Raw genomic sequence first — 16488 nt, forward strand, 5'->3', positions numbered from 1 at the left:
GATATTTTTGGGACCCTAGCGGTCGTTTCTTGTTGTCATCTCATTGATTTCACTGATATTTCGTACTCAGTTACATTAATGCATTCATATCATATCTCAGTCTCAGTTGTTACTATTTGATACATCATATCATTATTCCGGGCCAGTTTTCATGACATTGTGAACCCGTAGGCAAGACTGGAGAGATTAATGACTGAGTAAGGCCGAGAGCCTAATTACGAGTGACAGTTATGGGATAGGGTTGCACACCGCAGCATGATTTATTGATTTATAGCCATGATTGGCATATTATAGCGCTTGGGCCATAGGAGCCCCTCCGGAATCTGCACACCCGTAATGGGCGCGGATGATATTATTGAGGGATAGATTTCCTTGGACATGGATTTGTCCAAAGTATTTGATATTGTCACGACCCAAACCGATGAGTCACGACGGGCACCTAGTACCTTACTCAACCGAGTACCAACGTGACGTATTTTTCTTATTACATCATCATATATAAGTGGGCCAGAAGGCACGTCATGATACAACCAGAGTAAAACATGAGGGAATACCTGACATAGAATGACCCAACCTGATATAGAAATTTATACCTGTGACATACGGGCCTATAAGGCCAACGTGATCTATTATATACTTTAAAAATAGGCCGACAAGGCCATACAAATATCCATACACATGACATCTATCTACAAGCCTCTAAGAGTACATAGTTATCATAAAAGTCGAGAGTGACCCCGCCGTACCAACCAATACATGTACTTATCATATTGACCAAATAAGCAATTTAAGAGCAATAGAGTGCATCAACATCTTCCACTGAGCTGATAGCCTACTTGGAGGACTCTCGACCTGTCTATCAGGACTTGTGGGCATGAAACGCAGCATCCCTAGGCAAAAGGGACGTCAGTGAAAATAATGTACCGATTATGTAAGGAATGAAAATCAGTAAATAATAGACATGAAAGAAACATAGAGTATAAGACTCGATATGTAAGTCTGAATAACTCAGTAAATGATGAAATACTCATAGCGTCATGCATATGCGTATGAATGTCATGTTGTGCATAGGTACATGTGTTCATGACATCATCAAGCCTCTAAGGGTATCACATCATATCATCTCGCCCACTGTGAGCAAATCATCAACATATCATCACATACCAGCTGATCAAGTGGTGGTGCGTATATAACGTCGTAACCTTTTCCTACATACATACATACATACATACATACATACATACATACATACATATATACGCGTATATAATACCATCTGGTTATATGAGTCAATGTACATGTATAAATCAATGCAATGCATGAGAATACGTTAATAAAATCTCTCGGAATGTCATAAGACCATTATATCTCTGATTAATATCATAAAACAAATTTTATCAACTTATGTATGTTCTGAGACCCATGAACACACGATAGAATAATAGGAAACATGGGAAATCAAGAATATAAGCATCTCTAGTATTTCTATAAATAGAGTTATTTATTGAAGTTGTGCATTTGCTCGTTTTGTTTGTGTCATATAGATCATGCCAAAAATAAAGAAGGGATAGCCTTAAAATACCCGGAGTAGGGAAAAATCCGTATAATATTCTTGGAAAAGGTTGCACCGTACTACCTTAGAATTGCAAAATCCCGTTGCTATAACATTACGTAGTCTCGTATGAATTTTGTGGTTTTCATTCGATAGCTTAGCAAACATAAGTACATCACTTTCTTACTAATATGGGAAAATACATATATTGGCTCTTAAGAAACTCTCATTTCATAAGAGCTCTTTTATAATCCTTTGCATTCTAAATATAACATATCCCTTTAATGACTTGGGTCTTTATCAAAGAGAGTGGCCCCACCTTTAGGATGACTAATCTTTGGCCTTAAGGCCCCTACATGCCACATATTGTAATGACTAAGAGAAATCTTGGGCTGCCATGTTGGTTGTTCAAGATTTCTCCAAAATGTTTTATTAAGTACCAATTTCTCAATTAACTTGGTAATTCCCCACTAATCCAACAATTAATTAATTTCCCACATAATAAAGAATATATCAAACACTTAAAAGATTGCTCACTTTTAACACACTTTATACACCTTACTATTATGGTCATGTGGTACCTTGTATTGTATGAGTCCATAAATACGGGACATTATAGCTTGAACCGTATTTTATCTCAAAATGACAAACTTCGACGAAACTCATTTTCTTTGATTTGCTTACCCTCTTATCTTCATGAATTTACTTATCCCTTGTTTGAAATAGCATAATACTTATAATCCCAAAATAATCTCATTCCCTAGCTTACGTCGATTAACTTACGATGAAACTTTAACGTACAAAAAAATGCGGGATGTAACATCTCATTTCCAAGCTTTCATCAATTTATGGCGTACTTCCACGTATGAACACATGGGGTGTATCATCATTCCCCCTTTGGAATATTCGTCCTCGAATGTTGACTGATGCACATTTCATTTTCATGACTTATGCCTTCCGAATACTTTAGTACACTCCTTGTCAACTAGGCAATTGTTCTGTGAATGAATCCCAAAGGCCTGGGCATTCCCCCATTTAGGCCTCTTTCTCACATCATGACTCGTGGTCGGAATCTTTCTAATCTTGTAACTGTTGCTACATTTTATCATGCAGCTTGTACGACTCTAAATTTGTAAGTGCGCCTATGCGACTCTTCTCCCCTTTTGCATCCAGTTTTTAGCCAATCTCTAGGCCTCACTTTGTAAACATATACTGAGCTTGACAAGATGTCCCTCTAGGCATCTATAGGTAAACTGAAGTTCTTCGCTCGATACTTTGTTGAACTTACGAATATAGTTATACCTTATTTCGTAGATCCATTTATCCATTTGTACAACTTTACTTCCATAACTCTTACTTTAATTTATCGTTACTGAGGTCTGCTACCAAACTCCAAGTTACTCTCGTTGCTTAACCTATATGTATAAATCTATGTCCTTTAATGATTCTTTATTACTGTCCATCTTAAGAATGACGGGCTAATCTCACCTCATACTTTGTGACTATTTGTCCATCCATTGTCGATTCACCTTAATATTTATGTATAACCTATTACCGATGACTTGATCTCTTATGTAACACTGCCTTGAAGTGATTGTCTTGATCTACCTAGGGGCGATACGATACTATACTTCCACAATTGTATTTCATAACATCCCAATATGATTTACCTTATGTGGGTATTTTAATCCAGTACAATTCATGAAATCATTACTCAATCGAAGGCCCAAATGTCATCCTTCATCTATCACAATTACACCTTCATTCTACTACCAGGGCAGCATAACATTTCTTCTAGACGTTATTAGTCTTAGACTCTTTTGAGTTCATTCAGGCTATACTGAACTTTCTATTACTTAGAGAAACCATTAGCTCTCTTGTTTTCATGGGCTTAATCCCGAGGACTTATCCATTCTCATCACTTTCTCACTCACTTTTTCTTATCCTTACTCATGTCTTCCTAAAACCTCGTCACTTACCATATTTTAGCTTGCGACCTGCACATATCTATTTATACTACTTACAGCCTTCCTTCAACTTGCTTGCACCATAGATTTCCTTATGTTATTCTTGAACATCAAGAGAGATATCACGTCGTCTCTAACTCTTCTTTGCTCTCCTGACTAGGCCTCTCAATACCTAAAAACCATAGGCTGAAAAATATACAATTGACAATGTTGCTATCATTCCTGGATATTGAATCGCCATGATTCTAGCCTTCTATCCGAAGTATGGACTATTCACAACCTTCTGCATTAGAGTATTTCGTACATTGTTCACTTATACCTTACTTTCCTTAAAATCTCGCATCGTATCTTCTATTTCCTTCATGACCTCCCTTCCACAAAGGTATAATACACGTCCATAACTTGAAGCTCTATTATAATACTTGCACCTCTGGTGCATCCACAATCCGGTGGGAGCTTCGTACTGACTTCTTATAAGGCTGGTACTTTTCTAGCTGGCTTTATCATAAGGGCCGCTATAGAATATGGTTGTTGTGCTTTCTTTGTTGTACCTCTGGTATTAAGAGTGATCTTGCAATGTTCTCAATCATGATTTCTATAATTTTTTGGGCTCAATAATCAGACTCTTGATTTACTTGGTTGATGTAACTGTAACGACCCGACCGGTCGTTTTGAGCTTTTGCACTTTGCTCGCTAGTTCTCGGGCATGACTTGATCCGTGTGATGTATTATGACTTATGTAAATCATTGTTTTTGGTTTCAGGGTAATCGGAATGAATTTGGAAGAACGATTCTCAGTTTGAAGCTTGAAATTTGAAAGGTTTGACCAAGATTTGACTTATTTGCATATGATCTTGGATTAGAATTTTTATGACTTGTTTAGCTCCGTAAGTTGATTTGAGACTTAGGAGCATGATCGGAATGCATGTTGGAAGTCCGTGGAAGGTTTAGGCTTCAATTGGCAAAATTGAGATTTTGGCATTTTCCGGTTGATAGGTGAGATTTTGATATAAGGTTCAGAATGGAATTCTGGAAGTTGCAGTAGCTCCGCTGTGTCATTTTTGACATGTGTGCAAAATTTTAGTTCATTCGGATGTGGTTTGGTTGGTTTTTGATCAAAAGCATAATTTGGAAGTTCTTGGAATTCTTAGGCTTGAATCCGATGTGATTTTGGTGCTTTGATATTGCTTTGAGCATTCCTAAGGCTGGAACAAGTTTGAATGAGGTTATGAGATATGTTTGCATGTTTGGTTGAGGTCCCGAGGGCCTCGGGTGAGTTTCGGGTGGTCAATCGGACCATTGCATATTGTTTGGAATTGCAGAAAATTGTTGATCAGTGTTGTAGAAAAATGGCCTTCGCTTTCGCGAGTAGGCCCTCGCGTTCGCGAAGGGTTAGCTGGTGAAGGCTGGAATTTTAGCCTTCGCGTTCGTGAAGGGCTGATTGTTTGGGCATCGCGTTCGCGGGTGAATCTCCATGTTCGCGTAGAGGAAATTGGCCAACTGAGCTTGAGGTGTTTTATTCATCGCGTTCGCAAGAGAGTAACGCGATCGCGAAGGGTCAAGCTGAGGAGCCATCGCGTTCGCGAGTGGCTGGTCACGATCGCGAAGAGTAATTTTAGGTCAAAGTTATTTTTTTGCTTCGCGAACGTGAAGGCATTGACCGCGTTCGCGATTAAGGTTTTTGATGTCTGGGCAGAATGTTTAAATAGCCATTGTCCGCGATTTTGGGGCTAACTTTCACCATTTTTAGGCGACTTTGGAGCCTTTTGAGAGGATTTGAAGAGGGATTCAAGAGATAACACCTGAAGGTAAGATTTTTGAGCTCAATACTCGATCCTATGTTGATTCTTACTTGTTTAATCATGAAAAATGTGAAAATTAAAGCCTAAAAATTGGGGAATTAGGGCTTGGATTTAGAGAGTGTAAATTGGGAATTTGAAGGGGCAATTGAGGTTCTATTTTGATGTTCTTAGTATGTATAGACTCGTGAGAGGATGAGAATTCTATTGATGTGACTTTTATCGGATTCTGAGACGTGGGCCCGGGGGCCGGGTTTGAGCAATTTCGGGATTTTTGATGTAAATTGGATATTTTCAAGTGGGATTTGTTCCCTTAGCATATTTTAATAGTTATGTACTGATTGTGGCTAGATTTGGAGCATCCGGAGGTCGATTCATGAGAGCAAAGGCATCGCGGGCTAGAGCTTGGACCGGATCGAGGTAAGTAATGATTGTAAATACTATCCTGAGGGTTTGAAACCTCGGATTTCACACTGTTGTGCTACTTTGAGGTGACACACACACTAGATGACGAGCATGGAGTCATGCACCGTTGGGGATTGTGACTTGGTCCGTCCCGTACGGCTGTTAAGTCGCGTATTTGATTTGAAATCTTATGATATTCCATATTTTAGAGATTTATATTATAAATTGGGTTGTATGCCATGTTTGGGGCCTTGTGCCGACCTATTGAGACCTTTAGGGGTACTTTCACTATTTTTCCTCACTCTATTTATTTTGAAAGTATATCCTCGGTCATGTTTTACTTGTTTATTGTTTAAATTTAGTTTTATCACTTTACTTCTTAAAATGTGAAAACTGTTCGGGTTGAGTTTCCCATTTTACTGATGGTCCGAGTGATCGTGAGGTTGATGATTGAGATAGACCGAGGGTCTGATTGTGAGGTTAATGACTGAGATAGAACAAGGGTCTGATTGGGAGGTTAATGACTGAGAGAGGCCGAGGGTCTGGTTGTGAGGATTATATATTTATGGATCGGGCTGCATGCCGCAACAATATATATATATATATATATATATATATATATATATATGGATCGGGCTACACGCCGCATCGATATATGGATGGGCTAAAAGGACCCTCTCCGGAGTCTGCACACCCCCAGTGAGCGCAGTCGACTATATATATATGGATCGGGCTGCACGCCGCAACAATATATGGATCGGGCTGTGCGCTGTAGCGGTTACTATATGGTACCTATTGAGTGTGAGCATTGATTGGTAAGAGTTGAGTCACGAGTGACTGAGAGGCTTGCCCGAGGGGCTATCTATATACATGTACATGAGTGATGCTTGCCTGAGGGGTCTGGTTATGAGCTTAGTGTTTTTCACTCCTCCTTAAAGTGAGTTTCTATCGAATATGTTGATTTAATTATTGCTTTCGCTCATCTTTAGACCGAGCCCTATTGAAAATGTTGAACAAATGCTTTAAACAACTTTCATTTAAACTGAAGTTTTAAGTTATAAAATGGGTATGAATTTTTGTTTTGCCGAGAGGCTGTATACGAACTATGTTTCGCCCGAGGGGCCGATTATGATTTTCATCACTTTCACTATATATATATATTTCATTAAACCCATATTGAAAATGTTAGAAAAATAATTTTTAAAGGATTTTACTGAAGTGGGAGTTTAACAAAATGATTTGAGTGGTATCCTGATTTGGAAATAGGTTATAATCACTGTGGTGCTATGACGTGGTTGACGCGTTTTCTTACTGTTCAGTCTTTATTTACTCTTATTACTTACTGGGTTGGAGTACTCACATTACTCCATGTACCTCGTTTGCAGATTCGGGTATTTGGGAACCCGGTAGCGGGTGTTGATTGCTCAGAGGTGGAGTCATCGGAGTTAGCAAGGTGGTTGCACGACGTTCGCGGCACTGCTTTCCTTTCCCTTATTTTCATTACTGTATTTAGTATATTTTTAGACTCTTGTTGTATTCAGACCTTGGTGGATGCTCATGACTAGTGACACCCCGATGTCGGGCTTGTGTAATTATTCCGCATTTTTCTTTTCTTTAAATTTTATTATGAGATTATTGATTTATAAATGGTATAAAAACAACTTTTATTGGAAAATGGTTGATTCAGGAGTTGCGTCGGCTGGCCTAGTTTCACGATAGGTGTCATCACAACTGGGTTGGTTTTTGGGTCGTGACAGTAACTCTTTAGTTTCCTCTTCCTTCTGATCAGCCTTTATGTAGGCTTAAGCTATCTTCCGATCTACGGCTCCTGATATTAGTTATTACTTTAGCCCTTCATGGACGCTGTGGAATATCCATGATACAATCTTCTAACAATTCAATCTGTTGTCTATGAACTGGACTTAATTCTTCCTTCTAACTTATACCGGAGTCTTCTACAGCTGTATGATTGTCAATATATATGCCACATGGATAATACTCCGAAATCTTAAGTGCATTCATAACATAACTAACTCTGGATCATTGGTCAAATAATTCGTTTCGTTCCTTCTTAGATTTCTCTAAATGTAAGCAATTGCTTTTCCTAGTCGTTCTGCCACTTGTTGTGTGAATACTTGGCTTATCTTAGTGTTCACACACATTAGAATTCCATACAACCCGTATGATCTTGAATATCCCCTTTTGATTTTTGATTTTTTCCCCATTCATTAGTCACGATAGGTGCAGCTTTCTTATGGAGTGCATACAACGTTGTAGTGAGGCTGTTGTTACCAGACCATTTCCTCTTTCGGTCACTGTACTTAGGTTGAAACCTTCTTCCTTATTTCCTGAGCTAGTCTTTCATTCTATGATTACTAGAACCGCTTAAGACTTCATGCCACATCACCATATTCCCCCCTTTAGGGGAGTACTAAAATTTAGTGCTACGATGATCTACGTATAGATGTTTTACCTCTTCATCTTTGGCATCTTTTCACATCATCGATGACCCTTACTCGCCTTGTGGTAATCCTTCTGTACCAAGGATAACAAATTTCCTTTCTCGCGAGGGTGATACTTAGTGTAGCTAGCACATACATTCCCTTAAGCTTAACTTTTCTCATATTTCTTGCTTTAAGGTGCGTCTTCCTAAATGAGCATTCTCTAAATTTCTCATGAATCTTCTTCTATTGTCCATTATACTATTGTCAGAACACAATCTCTGAATTTCTCATGATGCCGACTATTATCAAATCACCCAGTCCCTGATTCATGTTTAATTTATCTTGTTCACCAGTCCATACCGATTTCTATTCCTCTGGGTTTCAATTTTTTTTCCTTTTGGTGATCACGTTAGAGTCACGAACTTATTTCTCGAATGAGGATATGACTTTATGGCCTATATTCTTTTGTTGTCTTAAGGCTTGTCACCTCTCGTCTTTTCCTTCCCTTGACTATAGACTCTGTAATACTGTCATTTTTATTTTTGGTCTACCGTCGTCGTCCACGTATCACATCTTACTCATAATGTTTTATTAACTCTCTTCTTATTTCCCAGCTAATATTTCTGTCTATCTTCTTATTCTAAAAACTTCAACAAGACATTCTTTTGCTTTTAGCTCCCCTTGCTCCATCCGCTGGGTCTTCGGGTTGCCTAACATTCTCTCTCAACTAGGGACGAGAGCCACATTAAGATGATATTTATCCCTTCCAGGCTTCCGGTGCCTATCTTTGTAGTACTCATATCTAGCTGTACTATTTTAGAGTGCACTATCTGGATGTCCCACAAGGAGATATATTAGCATATTTGCAATATCCTTTGGAAATATCAACTAACACAAACAATCCTTTGGAAATGTCAAATAATGCACCATTTTGGGTTACTCTAACCCCAGCCAGGATCCTGCTATCCCGTCCTTCTCTTAAACCAAATCTGTTAGCTCCCATAGGGTATATCTGAGATGGATGTGGCCGATTGTACATACATATGGTATTGTTGAAGGTAACTCAAAAGGCTTATATTTCTCTGCCTGAATTGTAATTACTGATACTCTTCATTAACTGGGTGTCTTATACCCTTCTTCACCTTGCTTCTTTTACTTGTTGAAACTTGTATCTACCTTCTGAATCTCTCATTACTTTTCACCATATGGGTGGATAGATATTCTTACCTTAAGGCTCCTTATCAAGAAGCTTACATGTCTTAGTACATACATGTTCTGTTGAATACCTCATATTTATCATCATAAGCATGATGCAAAAATCGAGTTCCTTTGACTCAATTATTCCACAACTATATCTCTTACCAACTGACTTTCTAGACGTAGGCATCGTCGTATTATGAATAAGATAGAGTTTAGGAAATTGAGTTCTTACAACTGAGCTCTACCACACGATCTAGAGTAAGAAGAAAGAGTGACGATCCTAAATTCCCTGTAGCCTCCTGCTTATAAGTGTGGTGCACAAAACACCCATAAACAAGACTCTACTAGACACAGCTTGTAGACTCTCTAGGGCAGAATTGCTCTAATACAACTTTTGTCACAACTCAAACCGATGAGCCGCGACAGGCACCCAGTACCTTACTCAACCGAGTACCAACGTGACGTATCTTTCTTATTACATCATCATACATAAGTGGGCCAGAAGGATCGTCATGATACAACCAGAGTAAATACGAAGGAATACCCGACATAGAATGACCCAACCTGATATAGAAACTTATACCTGTGATATACGGGCCTATAAGGCCAAGGTGATACATTATACACTTTAAATGTAGGCTGACAAGGCCATAAAAATATCCGTAGACATGACATCTGTCTGCAAGCCTCTAAAAGTACATACTTATCATAAAGGTCGGGAGTGATCCCGTTGTACCAACCAATACATGTACTTATCATAGTGACCAAATAAGCAACTCTGAAGCAATAGAGTGAATCAACATCTTCCGCTGAGCTAATAGCCTACGTGGAGGACTCTCGACCTGTCTATCAGGACCTGCGGGCATGAAACACAATATCCCTAAGCAAAAGGGACGCCAGTACAAATAATGTACCGAGTATGTAAGGAATGAAAATCAGTAAATAATAGACATGAGAGAAACATAGAGTAAAAGACTAGACATGTAGGTCTGAATAACTCAGTAAATAATGAAATACTCATAGTGTCATGTATATGCGTTTGAACGTCATGTCGTGCATAAGTACATGTGTTCACAACATCATCAAGCCTCTGAGGGCATCCCATCATATCATCTCGGCCACTGTGGGCAAATCATCAACGTATACCAGCTGATCAAGTGGTGGTGCATATATAATGTCGTAACCTTTTCACATATCCTATATCCCATACACACACACACACACATACACACACATACACACACACATATATATATATATACGCGTATATAATGATATCTGGTCATGGATCAATGTACATGTATAAATGAATGCAATGCATGAGAAGTACGTCAATAAAATCTCTCGGAATGTCATAAGACAATTATATCTCTAATTAATATCATAAAATAAACTTTATCAACTTACGTATTTTCTGAGACCCATGAACAAACAATAGAATAATAGGAAATACGGAAAATCAAAAATATAAGCATCTCTAACATTTCTATGAATAGAGCCATTTATGGAAGTTCTGCATTTGATTGTTTCATTTGTGTCGTATATATCATGCCAAAAGGAAAGAAGGAATAGCCTTAACATACCTGGAGTAGGAAAAATCTGTATGATATTCTTGAAAAATATTGCACCGTACTCTTTTAGAATCGCAAAATCTCGTTGCTATAACATTACGTAGTCTCGTATGAATTTTGTGGCTTTCATCCGATAGCTTAGCAAACATAAGTACATCGCTTTCTTACTGATATGGGAAATTACGTATGTTGGCTCTTAAGAGCATCTCATTTCATAAGAGCTCTTTTATAATCCTTTGCGTTCTAAATATAACATATCCCTTTAATGACTTGTGTCTTTATCAAAGAGAGTGGCCCCACCTTTAGGATGACTAATCTTTGGCCTTAAGGTCCCTACATGCCACATACTGTAATGACTAAGAGAAATCTTAGGCTGCCACGTTGGTTGTTCAAGATTTCTCCAAAAGTCTTATTAAGTACCAATTTCTCAATTAACTTGATAATTCCCTACTAATCCAATAATTAATTAATTTTTCACATAATAAAGAATTATATCAAACACTTAAAATACTACTCACTTTTAACACACTTTATACACCTTACTATCATGGTCATATGGTACCTTGTATGGTATGAGTCCATAAATACGGGGCATTATAGCTTGAACCATATTTTATCTCGAAATGACAAACTTCGACGAAACTCATTTTCTTTCATTTGCTTACCCTCTTACCTTCACAAATTTACTTATCCCTTGTTGAAATAGCATAATACTTATAAACCCAAAATAATCTCATTCCTTAGCTTACGTCGATTAACTTATGACGAAACTTTAATGTACAAAAAAATGTGGGATGTAACATCTTATTTCCGAGCTTTCATCCATTTATGGCGTACTTCCACATACGAAAACATGGGGGTGTAACAGATATCTGGAGATGGATTTCTCCACAGGGTTGGATTGCCCTTTTCCCTCGGTACACGGTGACTTCTAGTCAATGTTGTATATGTTCTGGGATGGATTTTCCTGGGCCGCATAGGCCATATACAGTACCAAGTGGTTGAGAATTTATATATTATTGAGGGATGGATTTCCCTGGACATGAATTTGTCCGAAGTACTTGATACATGGAAATGGATTTCTCCAGAGGGTTGGATTGCTCTTTTTCCTCGGTACTGTGTGACTTATAGTCAGTGTTGTATATGATCCGAGATAGATTTCCCTGAGCCGTATGGGCCATATACAATACCGAGTGGTTAAGTATGATGAGTAAAAAGTGTGATACAGTAAGGTTGAGTACTCTGAGAGTGTGAGTACATGATTCATCTATGAGATACATGGCATTGGCATGCATATATGGCATACATGCATAAAGACGCATTTTCTTCATGCTGTACGATATCACATCATTCGTGGTTTTTACACACATTGATATGTGGGAATAGAATGGTATTTCACACTTGTTATTTGGAAAGGAAATGAAATAATTTTTTATTTATTATGGAAAGGATTTTTCAGGAAAACTACAAGTTTCAAACTATCTCATAATTTTTCGATAACTTCGATAAAGGATTTGGGTTTTTACTGATATTCTTAAAAAGCGGAACTATTTTTGGAAAACTGTGCAAAAGCTGAACATTTTTATCTCTGAAATTATTTTCTTGTTTATATGCTCTACGTTATATGAATCGATATTAGTTATTTGTGTTGGACCCGACTTATGTTCCAGCTCGTCATTGCTTTCAACCTGAGGTTAGGTTTGTTACTTTTTCAGTACATGGGGTCGGTTGTACTCATACTGCACTTCCTTCACATTGCGTGTAGATTCTGGATGTCGATATTGCTGCGTTCGATAGTTGCTGGATTTGAAGGCATACCTACATTCCTGTTGTAGCTACCTCTTGTTCACGGTAACCTTAAATTTTAAAACTCTGTTTATGTACTGTTCAAACAGAAGATGTATTCTTTTCATGTCAGCTTTGTAAACTCTATTCTTAGAAGCTCATGATTTGTACTACCAGTCCTTGGGAAATGTAATAGATCCAAATAATTTATTCTGTTTAATTGACTTGTTAACATTATTGAAATTGGATAGTTATTAGTTGGCTTACCTAGCGAATTAGGTTAGGTGTCATCATGACTAGTGGATTTTGGGTCGTGGCATTATAAAATTCACTCAAATGCCAACTTTCACTATTAGGCGCAGAAACTCAACCAGGTCATCCAAAACTCGATCCAAACATACTTCCAAGTCTGAAATCATCATACGAACCTATAGGAACCGTCAAATCTCGATTCTGATGTCGTTTACTCAAAATGTTGACCGAAGTCAAACTTAGCCTTTCAAGCTAACCTTAAGGAACCAAGTGTTCCATTCCAACACGAACTCTTCCAAATCCCAAAATAACCATCACCGCAAGTCATAAAATAGTAAAAACACGTACGAGAAGTCTTAATTAGGGGAACGAGGTTCTAGAAAGCAACACGACTGGTCGGATCGTTACACAGTACATAAACCATTACAGAGAATATAACATTTAAAGCTTGCAGTTACACATTCTTCAATGGCCCCCATAATTGTCATTTAAGAGGGGCTTGATCCTAGGACCTTGTTTTCTAGATGCAACTATAAATAGTGAGTTCAATATCCATTGTAAGGACATGAAGTTTCTAACAAACTTATGCTATATACTGTTCAAAGCTCAATAACATTTTATTTTTTTGCTTCTTAATATCGTTATTACTGCCTTCGAAAGCTCTCCTCCTGGAACCAAGCTCTCTACTGTCTTATCTCTATTTCAATGCTAAGTCTTATTTTCTTATTTAGTTTATTTATCATTTTGGGATCAAATCGATTCGCTTGTCTATAAACCATATATAAATTTAACTGTACTATTGTACGGGTAAACAATAGGTAGGTAAATTAAGGCTCGTGTGGCTAGACAAAGGTTGCCTATAATCATTTCCTTCAATTTTTCTTCCATCTCCCTATCAATCAAAGATCTCCAATTAGGAATATTTATTATGAGTTTTACTAAATTACCAAAGAACTCTTAAAATGAGGTTAAACTGCTATAAAAGTATAGAGACAACAACAAACCCAGTTGAGCCCCACAAGTGGGGTATAGACAAGGTAGTGTGCATGCAAACCTTATTCTTACACTTAGGAGGTAAATAGGTTATTTACGGTAGACCTTTGGCTCAAGAAAATGAAAAGTAACAATAAAAACAAGCAATATCAACGACAAAGGCTAGAAAGAAAATAACAACAATATAAGGACCAGGAAAAATGGGTGGAAGGAAGCAATAACAACGGCAAGATACTAGGAAACTGAAGTGAAAAATAAGATAGTAGGAAAATAACATGTAATACTAGCAGTCTAAGAATAAGGTACTACCAGACAACTACTGATAATGCAAAATGTGCAAATGATTCTCCAACTGCTACAGTATTGTCAAGGTTACATATGGATGAGAATGATGATAGTGCATTAGCTGCATTTGTTCATGCCTTTGATGCCAAAAATAATGCAGTAGTACCAGAGAGATGGGAGGATACTGTTGCATTGAAGGGAGATAGGGATCGAGAAGCTGATGGATTTGCAAAACCTAATGCAATTCAACCAACCAATACCATGAATAATGCAACAAATGTGTTTGTGGGAAATGAGAAATCTGAAATGAAATCTGCTACTGTACGCTCGACTTTGGAGGACGCTGTTACATTGGGTACAAGTGCTGATTGAGCTAAATCAAGTGATGCAGTAGTTGGTTCAATTGAAAAATAAGCAAGAGAGGAGCAGCAAAGAGGCCAGAGGACTGGGCAACAACTAGCTGCAAAAACACATGCTGATGATCAGCAGAAAAATGCAACGCAAATCACTGACAAAATAGTTTCTGACCAGATTTCTGGGAATGAAAACATTGGGACTACGAGCATTTTGATGGAGCAAAAGGATCCAAATATTTTAACTAGCAATCATCCTGGTGATAGTAAAACAGTAACAGTTACAACGACTGGGCAGAAGCAGCAACATACAACAACTGCAGCTAATGTTAACACTAATCCTAGGCAGCAGCAGTCCAATGCAAACATGACTGGGCAGAAACAGTCCGATGCAAACGCGACTGGGCAGCAGCAGTCTAACGCAAACATGACTGGAGCTGTAGTAATGGAAACTGATATACAAGCTATTTCGTTGGAGGACAAAAAGTTGTTGGATGCTTTGGGCAGTCCAACACCACACAAAAGTGCGTACTCATCATACTCAAAAATGACCGGACTGAAGCTGAAATTTTCAGTGACAAAGAGACATGAACCATGTAGTGCAAAGACACTGAAGAGGCATGAACCATTGTGGATGGTTATACAAGACGAAGCTAATCAAAAACTAGAGGCCAACTTACGCGTTGCCATCTCCGAAGAAGCAAAAGAGGATGATTTGATTGAATCTTGTCCGGAAGAGGTTGCTACAACTGGAGATTTCGCTCCTAACAAAACTGAAAAAAGAAGGTGACTCAAGAAATAACACTCAGGCAACTCCCAATAAAGGTTGAAAAGAAAAAAGGGGTTGCCCCCACAAATCTACGAAGTCCAATAGATACAACAACAAATGAAGAACTTTGAAGATTATGTGAAGACGGTTAAAGAGGATTTTAAGGAAGTTCAAATTGAAGAACTAACAAGATTGGTAAATGAGGGCAAGATTCAAATTTCTACATTGTGTTAGTTTATCATTTAAAAAGCATCATCACTTGTAATAGCATCATAGAGTGTGTTATAAACTCTATGGCGATCATAGAGTACTTGGTACTTTCAAGTTCCTATTTCTTACATGCTTGCTAGAAGATGAGGCTTTCCCAAAGCCTCAATAGGATTGGTAATGTAAGGTTTAACACGGTTAGTGTTGCCTTGGTCCTATGCCTTTGGAAAATTATCCACACGGCTATGAGATTATATGCCCTCGTGAGACTTTGCCGGCAACTACACCATGAATCCTCTACATGAGGCTGCCATCATAAGGCAATGTGAGGCGCAGAGGAGTGATTATATAGCCAAGGCATATGTGTAACAGTACCGGTGCTATTGTCCCCCTTATTTATACTTTTCCTAATTATTGCATTTTTGTTTTTCTTTTATTAATAAAAACTAGCCCTAGGCGCTTGCCTAGCGGATTGCCAAGAAAAAAAGCCCTAAATTCCCTGGTACGGAACATAAAAATGCTTGGCTACCTACTAACCTTCTACCCTAATTCTTGGCCTCCATATTAACCTATCAAGGGTTATGCCTTCGGTAAGTTAAAGTTGCGTCATGTCCTGCCTGATCATCTCTCCACGATGTTTTTTTAGCCACCTTCAACCTCTTCTCATAACCACCAAATCCAATCGTTCACACCTCCTTATAGAGGCATCTAAGCTTCTCCTTTTCATATGTGCAAATCATCTAAGCCTCGTTTCCTGCATCTTTTCCTCTATTGGAGCCACACCCACTTTTACCTGTATTTCGTCATTGCTAATCTTATCTAGCCTATTATGCCAACACATCCATCTCAACATCCTTATTTCTGCTATCTTTATATTTTGGATATGAGGGTTTTTGACTGGCCAAC

This window comes from Nicotiana tabacum, chromosome 20 (genome assembly GCF_000715075.1).
Source record: "Nicotiana tabacum cultivar K326 chromosome 20, ASM71507v2, whole genome shotgun sequence".
Taxonomy (NCBI): Eukaryota; Viridiplantae; Streptophyta; class Magnoliopsida; order Solanales; family Solanaceae; genus Nicotiana; species Nicotiana tabacum.